Genomic DNA, 9,528 nt, shown 5'->3' with positions numbered 1-9,528 from the left:
CGTTTCAACAGGAACCTTCTACAGTGCTGGGTTTATCAATGCTATTGCTGAAGATGCTGCTGAGAGTAGTTATGTGCCTACATTTGTTATACCAGGAGGCACTGTGAGAAATTGGGAGGCCATTGATGTTCCTTTAGTCATGCATGCTTCCATGTAATGTGTCTTGTTGCTCATGTTTTTCTTTGTTTTCAAAATAACAATCCTTTCGCTCTGCCCAAGGCGAAAGTGATATCATTGTAAGGGCATGTTTGTTTCGGCATTGCCGTTATTAATAAAAGTTGTCGTCTTTCTCGCGACTCTTTGTTTTTTACTTTTTAGTGCCTTTTTCTTGGAAATAATGGTAATGCCAGAAAAAACCAAAACATCTGTATTTTCTTATTAATTTCAAAAATCTGCATGAAAAACATTTTTTCTAAAATCATCCCAATCATATTATGCAGATTGAACCACAATAAACCCGTTGAACACAGTGACCCTATGGTTCCTCCAAATTTTGAATTCCCTGTATATGAAGCTGAAGATGAGGAAGATAATGAAGAGATACCGTATGAGATCACTCGACTGCTTGAGCAAGAAAGAAGAGCCATTCAGCCTCACCAGGAAGAGATTGAGCTCATCAACCTGGGTACTGAAGAGAACAAGCGAGAGATCAAGATTGGTGCTGCACTTGAGCCAGAAGTGAAAAAGAAGATTACTCAGCTTCTCCATGATTATCCAGATGTCTTTGCATGGTCCTATGAAGATATGCCGGGTCTAGATCCCAAGATTGTGGAACATCGGATACCAACAAGACCTGAATGTCCTCCTGTCAAACAGAAGTTGAGAAGGTCTCGTCCAGACATGGCTCTTAAGATCAAGGCTGAAGTGCAAAAGCAAATTGATGCGGGCTTCCTCATGACAGCTGAATATCCTGAGTGGATTGCCAACATTGTGCCAGTACCAAAGAAAGATGGGAAAGTTCGAATGTGTGTTGATTACAGAGATCTGAATAAAGCCAGTCCGAAAGATAACTTCCCATTGCCTCATATTGATGTACTTGTTGACAGTACTGCCCAATCCAAAGTGTTCTCTTTTATGGATGGTTTCTCTGGCTATAACCAGATACGGATGTCACCTGAAGATAGAGAAAAGATGTCCTTCATTACTCCATGGGGAACGTTCTGTTATAAAGTGATGTCGTTTGGGTTGATAAATGCTGGTGCTACCTATCAAAGCGGTATGACCACTCTGTTTCATGATATGATTCACAAAGAGATTGAAGTATATGTTGATGACATGATTGTGAAATCAAGTGATGAGGAGTAGCATGTGGTGTATTTGAAAAAGATGTTTGAAAGACTAAGAAAGTACAAGCTGCGGTTGAATCCTAACAAGTGCACGTTTGGGGTAAGATCTGGAAAATTACTAGGCTTCATTGTCAGTCAAAGAGGCATTGAAGTTGATCATGAAAAAGTCCGAGCCATCAGAGAGATGCCGGCTCCTCAAACTGAAAAGCAAGTCAGAGGTTTCCTCGGACGTCTGAATTATATTTCAAGATTCATATCTCACATGACTACTACCTGTGGACCAATTTTCAAATTGCTCAGAAAGAATCAGCCTGTTGTATGGAATGATGAATGCCAGGAAGCTTTTGATAGCATTAAAGAATACCTGTTGGAACCACCTATCCTTGTCCCGTCAGTGGAAGGAAGACCTTTGATTATGTATCTATCAGTGTTAGATGATTCAGTGGGTTGCGTTCTCGGACAACAAGATGAGACTGGTAAGAAAGAACATGCTATCTACTATCTGAGCAAGAAGTTCACTGACTGTGAGACTCGGTATACAATGCTTGAAAAGACTTGTTGTGCTTTAGCCTGGGCTGCCAAACGCCTGCGTCATTATATGGTGAATCATACAACTTGGTTGATATCCCGAATGGATCCAATCAAGTACATCTTTGAGAAACCTGCTGTTACTGGAAAGATTGCACGTTGATATGATAGGAAGAATTGAACCAAAAGCTTCCAACGGGCATCGTTTCATTCTAGTGGCGATTGACTATTTCACCAAGTGGGTTGAAGCCGCTTCCTATGCAAATGTGACCAAGCAAGTGGTAGTGAAGTTTATCAAGAATAACATCAAATGTCGATATGGTGTTCCCAACAAGATCATCACTGACAATGGTTCCAATCTGAACAATAGCATGATGCAAGCTTTATGTGAAGAATTCAAAATTGAACACCACAACTCGTCTCCTTATAGACCTCAGATGAATGGTGCAGTTGAGGCCGCTAACAAGAACATCAAGAAGATTGTTCAGAAGATGGTCACTACTTCAAAGACTGGCATGAAATGCTACCGTTTGCCTTGCATGGTTACCGTACTACAGTGCGCAGTTCAACCGGGGCAACTCCTTTCTCTTTGGTATATGGCATGGAAGCAGTTCTCCCTCTAGAAGTGGAGATTCCGTCTCTTCGAGTAATCATGGAAGCAAAATTAACTGAGGCTGAATGGTGTCAAAGTCGGTACGATCAATTGAATTTGATTGAAGAAAAACGTATGGATGCTATGGCTCATGGACAGTTGTATCAAGTGCGAATGAAGAATGATTTTGACAAGAAAGTCCGACCTCGAGAATTCAAGGAAGGCGAACTTGTATTGAAAAGAAGGATAAGCCAGCAACCCGACCCAAGGGGCAAGTGGACACCGAACTATGAAGGTCCTTATGTTGTCAAAAAGGCTTTCTCTGGTGGTGCTTTGATTCTTACACACATGGATGGTGTTGAACTCCCAAATCCTGTTAATGCCGATATAGTCAAGAGATACTTTGTCTAAAAAGAAAAGAACAGCGTGGTAGGTCGAAAACCCGAAAGGGCGGCCTAGGCAAAAATGCGCTTCCCGGTGGATCGAAAACCCGAAAGGGCGATCCAGGCAAAAGTTAGGGACAAAAAAATGAATATGAAAAAGCTCGCTGAGATTGTACGCAACTCAGGCAAGAACGAGCGCCTCGATGAGCCGAAAACCCGAAAGGGCGGTTCATGCAAAAATGAGGTTAACAATAAAAGACAAGTAACTATATCTGGCAAACCACCATCACTCCTTTGGGCATCTGCAACTGTCAATGATCATCTTCATCAGAAGCTTCTGTACTCGTGAATTCGAAATTTCTAAGAAATGTAGCGGTCATCGTGTTCAATGTATCACCAACCAATAAAATTACCATTTTCCAAGCTTTGTAAATCAGTGAAGTCATGCCTTTGGCTGACCCTCACTCTTCTACATCAAGTTGAGCCTGTGCTATTTGTTTGAAACTCTATTTTTCTTTCTATTTTCAATGCTATATACAAAATATTTTCTTCCTATTTGATGATGTCAATGTCTGAAACAAACATTTTTGAAAATTGAAAAATCCTTTTTTGTCTATTTTGAAAGCAAACCTGAGCAATAGGGTACATTTCAATGGAACATGCATGAATAAATGAATGTCAACGTCTACTTCAATACATGTTACAAGCAGGTTACTCCCCAGGATGATATGTGGTCAATGGCAAGAATGAAAACAGAATGAAATTGAAAAATGAAAATAAAAAGCTCGCTAAGTTGAAAACCCGAAAGGGCGGCTTAGGCAAAAATGAGCACTCCGCTGATTGACAACCTATGAAGGCAATTCAGGCAAAAATGAGGCAATGAAAAGAATTTTATTCCCCGGTGAATCGAAAACCCGAAAGGGCGGTTCAGGCAAAAGTGGGATCGAAAAATGGAAAAATGAAAAGAATGAAAATGATAAAAAGCATTGACCACAGATGCGAACATCCAATGTTTACCCAGCACTGACACGCCTAACAACGGCGACCTGTATCCAAGAATTTTCCAAGGGTCCCTCCTCTACAAGTTTTATTGCCCTCAGCCATGGTTTTGATACGTCTCTCAACGACGATCTCTCCAAAGAGGATTTCCATGTGAATATGTTATAGCACGAGCCGCTACGTGCCCAATCTTCCAATGTTTTGTCTGTCTCTGTGAAACTTCTCTGACAAACTACGAACCAATCATGCATTCCAAACATTCATGCATGCATAATCATGCATTTTATGTGCTCATACATTTAATAATCTTGTTATACCATACATACATGTTACATTTCCAATTTCAACTCTCAATCCAACTCAGTTTCCACTTTCAATTCAGTTCAATCTCCACTTTCAAATTCAACTCAACTGTCAAATTCAACTCATTTCCAATTTCGATCCAATCTTAATTTCAATTCAATCCAAATCTCAACTGTCAAATTCAATTCAATTTCGACCTTCAATCCAATCTCAATGTCAATTTAACACAGTTTCGATTTCCAATTCAATTCAATTTCAATCTCCAATTCAACTCAATTTCAATCTCCAATTCAATTCAATTTCAACTCTCAATTCAATGTTTATGTCTATGTCTCTGATTAATCTCAATTTTCAATCTCTCTTTCAATCTCAAACTTTCAATTCAATGTCTTTGTCAATATCAATCAACTCTCAATTTGCTTTCGGGCCAACAAAATGGTCATGTCTGTCTCCAAATCAAGTCAATATCAACTTACTCTCAATTTGTATCTTTCCAAATCAAACTTCCAATGCATATCTTGTTATCGGTCAAGTGGCTAGTTCGATCCAAAGAACAGCTTGTACCTGCTTATATACCTATACTTCCGGACAAACAACAAGTTCGATCCAAAGAACAGTTTGTACCCAGCTTATGCTTTGTCATCAGTCAAACGACAAGTTCGATCCAAAGAACAGTTTGCACCTACCTACATGATGTGGTGATGATCCAGCGGCGAGTTCGATCCAAAGAACAGTTTGTATCTACCCTTTTGTCTATATCTCCAGCCAAACAGCCAGTTCGATCCAAAGAACAGTTTGTACCTGTCTATCTGTTTGTATCTTCAATCAAGTGTCAAGTTCGATCCAAAGAACAGCTTGTATCTGCCTATATGTCTATGTTTCCGGTCAAGTGCCAAGTTCGATCCCAAGAACAGCTTATACCTATCTCTTGTTTTGTATTCCTTGGTCAAGTGGCTAGTTCGATCCAAAGAACAACTTGTACCCTGTTTTCTATCCCCTGGTTTGTCTACCCTGTCAATGTCCACCTGAATCCCCAGTGACATGACATGCTCCATAGACTCCAGTTGTTTGTCTTGCATTCATAATCAAAATATTGCATGACATTCATGATTTTGAAAATCCGAGAGCGTATTTTTATGTCCAAAAAACAGTGCAAATGTTAATATTTAAGTATCTTCGTCCTGTCAACTCAAAGACTTCGTCTCTTGACTCTCCGGACAAAGAAACTTAAATAGGGGCAGCTGTTATACCCTAATTTTGGACCTAAAAATACTAGCTCAATTCTCCTTTTCTTACATTTTAAGTCATTTGAACTGTCTCTGATCAATTACATCTTTCTCTGCATTTTATTTCAATATTACTTGCAAAATTCATGAAAAAGGGTATTTTAGTCATTTCCTGTATCCAAATTCATTTTAGTCCTTGGAAATTGTTTGAGTCCTTTCAAATAGTTTGAATAATTCTTTGTTTCCATTCTATGTCAAAATCCATTTCAAAAATCACATTTGAAGTCATTTTGAGTCAGTTTAGCCCTTAGGGGCATTTTAGTCTTTTCATGTATTAGAACTCTGTTTAAATTCTAAAAAATTGTCTCTGAGTCTTTTCAATTTGTCTAAATAAACTCTTGCTCTAACTCCATGTTAAAATCCATTTTAAGAATTGCATCTGAGTCATTTTGAGTCATTTTAGTCCCTAGGGGCATTTTGGTCATTTCACACGAAATTTTGGCAGAGAGAGGTTACTTTAAAGTACCTCATTTAAGTAGTTGGTTCGTTTTAGTCCATTTTGTGTTTTTTATTGGTTTCACTTTACGTTTATTCCAAATTACATTTTTAAAATTCAATTTTTATTAAGTTTTTTGCACTTTAGTCCTTTTCCTTTTTTCTTCCTTTAAAATTTTTCTAATTTGCATTTTGGTCCTCCAAGTCAAACTTTTATCTTTTAGTTCCTTTTTGGTCAATTGCATTTCAGTCCCCAAAAATTTTAACTATTGCAAAATGGTCCTAATTTTGTCCAGTCTATTTTTTTAGTCTTTTTTCTATTATTTTGCAGACAGGTCCTTGTAGTTCCCAATTTTGCAGAAAGGTCCTTTTGATAAAATCCAGCAAGGCCGAATTCACACAAGTCCAGTACAGGTGTCACAAGTCCATTAGTCCAGAGTATCACACTTGGCCTATAAATAGAGGCCAACTCATCAATGCAGAGGGGATCAATCACACAGTGCCAACTCACAAACACATTCACGTTTCTCTCTCCAGATCAAAAAGATCAAACCCAGAAATTTCACAAGAACACAATGAAGGTTTGAAGAATCTTCAAACCCTAACCGTTTTCCAGCAACACAATCCAACACAAATTCGTACCAAATTCATCATCAAATACACAGTTCAACAACAAATTCCACAAAAAACGAATCAAACAGCTTCAATTTCTCAATTGATTGAGAATCATTTCGATTCTCAGATATCTTCAACGAAGATTTCATCATCGAATCGTTGTCCTCTCCCTGCAATTCAAACCCTAAGGTGATCACAGGAAGAAGACAGTGAGAGAAGAGAAGAAGAAAGATCGAAAAGATTCGAAGCAGAAAAGAAGAAGAGGAGTTCACCGGTTCATTTCTCAGTTCGCAACAACAAAGAATCTACCAGACACATCAGGAAGGATTCACGAAGAATCTCCAGGTAAACTCATCAAATCCTCTCGTTTTTTTGTCATAAATCATCATCGAAGACTTGTGAACGAAAATGAACGATGAATCGAAACAAGAATCATGAAAACATTCGAAAAACTTTGAAACTGAAACCCTAAAAATGCAATTCGTGAAGATTCACCGTTCATTTGCAAAACCTGAGTTCAAATCCATAATCAGTGAAGAGGATAGAGTAGAGAAGTAGCTGTTTAAAAATGTAAAGAAAGTTTAGATCGGAGCATCTTGAAGCTCGCCGGAATCTGCACTTCTCACCGGAGAAGATGAAGTTTCCGGCGAAGCTCTACAACTAGTGAGAGAAGGAGAGCGTTCTAGAGAGAGAGAGAGGGATGTGGAAAGTGAGAGGGAACCGGTTCAAGGCCTTATATAGACCTGTGAACCGGTTCAACCCGCTCCAGGACCCATTTCCTGCCTTTCTTGAGCCCAATAACTTGCCTGCGTACTAGCCTGCTATGCGCACCCCCCTTTCCTGCATGTTTTACTGAAATTCTTGCTCACTGCACCCCCTGCCTTGCCTAAAAATCCTTTAAAAATTCCATAAGTTTTTTCACATGTTCTTGATATTCTTCTTGACTTTTTTGTGATAGTTTTATGTGTTAAAGCTTAAGAAAGATATATGTAGTATTTTCTTGTTAATTTGTTTACCATTTTCTTAAAATTTGTGAAGTTTTTGTATGTTTTGAGTCTAAAAATCCTTTGAAATCCTAAAAAATTTCTTACATGTTTCTTGTTAGTTTTGTGATGGTTCTATGATGATTTTGTATATTAAAGGTTAGTAAAAATGTTTGTGATGTCTTTCTTGCTTCCTTGTGATGTTTAGTGTTAAAACTTGTGAAAATTGCACAACCTTGATCCAAATTTTTGAAACCTATTGTTGATTGGTAACATGTGGATTAGTGATGAGCTTACATCTGTATTTGATGTGTTTTTTTTACTATATGTTAATGTGTTGTGGTTGATTACTTATTCTACAAGTCATGTGAACATTTGTTTGTGAAAATAAAGTGTAAAGATAAGTCTATGAATGTGCCATAATGATAACATGTAAAATGCACTATTATTTTGACTCGACTCACACATGTTTTGATCTTGATTTCTTTAGATTTTTGCATTGTTATGTTGGTATTGTGTGTCTATTTCAGGTATATGTTGATTAAAGGTCATGCGCGTCGTTATTAGGAAAAATGGTGGTGGAAAAAGAAGAAAAAAAAAGGTTAAAAGGCCAACAAGTCAGATGGAAAGGAAAGTCCAACACATGAGTCAAGTTGAATATGTCTTCACGTTTCAGAAGCACTTTGCCCACTTCCTCCATATTCTCCACTACCTTAGACATGATCTGAAGCACTCTCTGTTGAATTTTTTCCTATATATAGACCTTGGAGAATCAGTTGTAGACACCAAGCCTTTTAGAGAGAAATTCAGCAATTTAGAAACTTACTTATTCTCCATTTTCGTACTTATTGTAGGCTACGTATTTTAGTTTATTTTAAGAACAGCTACTCATATTTCAATTCCAATTCCATTCTTATAATACGATTTCAGTTTATTATTATTATTATCCCTTTTATTCCAATTGCCATTTGATAGCTATTATTAATTTGATTGTTCTGAGGTGATACGTAACCTTCCGAACCAAATCCTTTATTGCTGCTGCACTTTAACTTTACTTGTGAATTGATTTTGTCTTAAACATATCACATACTGTTGCGGTGTGGTTTGAAATTGATTTTTCATTGCTGTGATTTACTCTTGCCGTGCTTATTTCTTCAAGTCCCTGGGAGTTTCATTCAATTCCAATTGCTTGTAATTGTTGTGCTGCGCTGCTGTCCTGTTATTTCATATTGTTGCTGCACTTCTGTTCTGTTGCCGTGGCCTTTTTCTTATAATTGAAAGTATCCATCATTAACAGGTTAGTTTCTGCTCATTCATTTTGTTCTTTTAATTGTTTCAATGATGATGAATATTATAAACAAAAGCATGTTTATTATTATTACCATGTTTGAGTAGATTTTTATAGAGTCCGGAATATGATGAATGTCGTACCAATGATGCTCTGTTAATTTGTATGATTTGATATTGTAACAGGAATTATTTTTAAGTCTGAAAATTCTGATTTTTGAGTATAAATATTTACAGCGAAAGCTGAAATAACGTGATACCGGTTTCATATCGAAAGAGTGAAACTTGTATCTGACCGTAGAAAATTCAGAAATTGATTTTGAAATATAGCGAAAGTGTTTTCTTTAATTAATTTAGAAATTATAAATTTTCAAAAAGAGGTTTTAAAATTGTAATTGTGCATGCGAAAGCTGTCAGTTATAAGCTTAAAACTTGGTAACGGACGTGCGAAAGCCGACGGTACCTTTAAATTTGTTTTTCTACTAAAAATAACTTTTCGCACGTAAATTGATTAGTTTTCAAACGGAGTTTTGAAGTTGTAAGGCGTACACGCGAAAGCTGTCGAATAGATTACAAAGTCAAAATTCGGTGTCGTACACGCGAAAGCTGACGACCCCTTTAATTTAATTCTTTTTACGCGCGAAAATATTGTCCTGTTACAATAATAAAATACAATTTAGCAAGCATCAACGGTCGACACGAATTATATTCCGGTCTCTTGTCTTTAAAAGTAATTAAAAACAAGTTATTTTCCCAATTTTGCAACCAAATTTATTAGCATCGCCTTAGATAAACAACGTGACAATAGATAACGGTACTTGACATTGGTCT

This window comes from Medicago sativa, chromosome 6, assembly GCF_051527215.1.
Source record: "Medicago sativa cultivar Bolivia chromosome 6, Bolivia_mono, whole genome shotgun sequence".
NCBI classification, from domain to species: domain Eukaryota; kingdom Viridiplantae; phylum Streptophyta; class Magnoliopsida; order Fabales; family Fabaceae; genus Medicago; species Medicago sativa.
The sequence above is the reverse complement of the archived record's forward strand: the minus strand, read 5'-3'. Positions refer to the sequence as shown.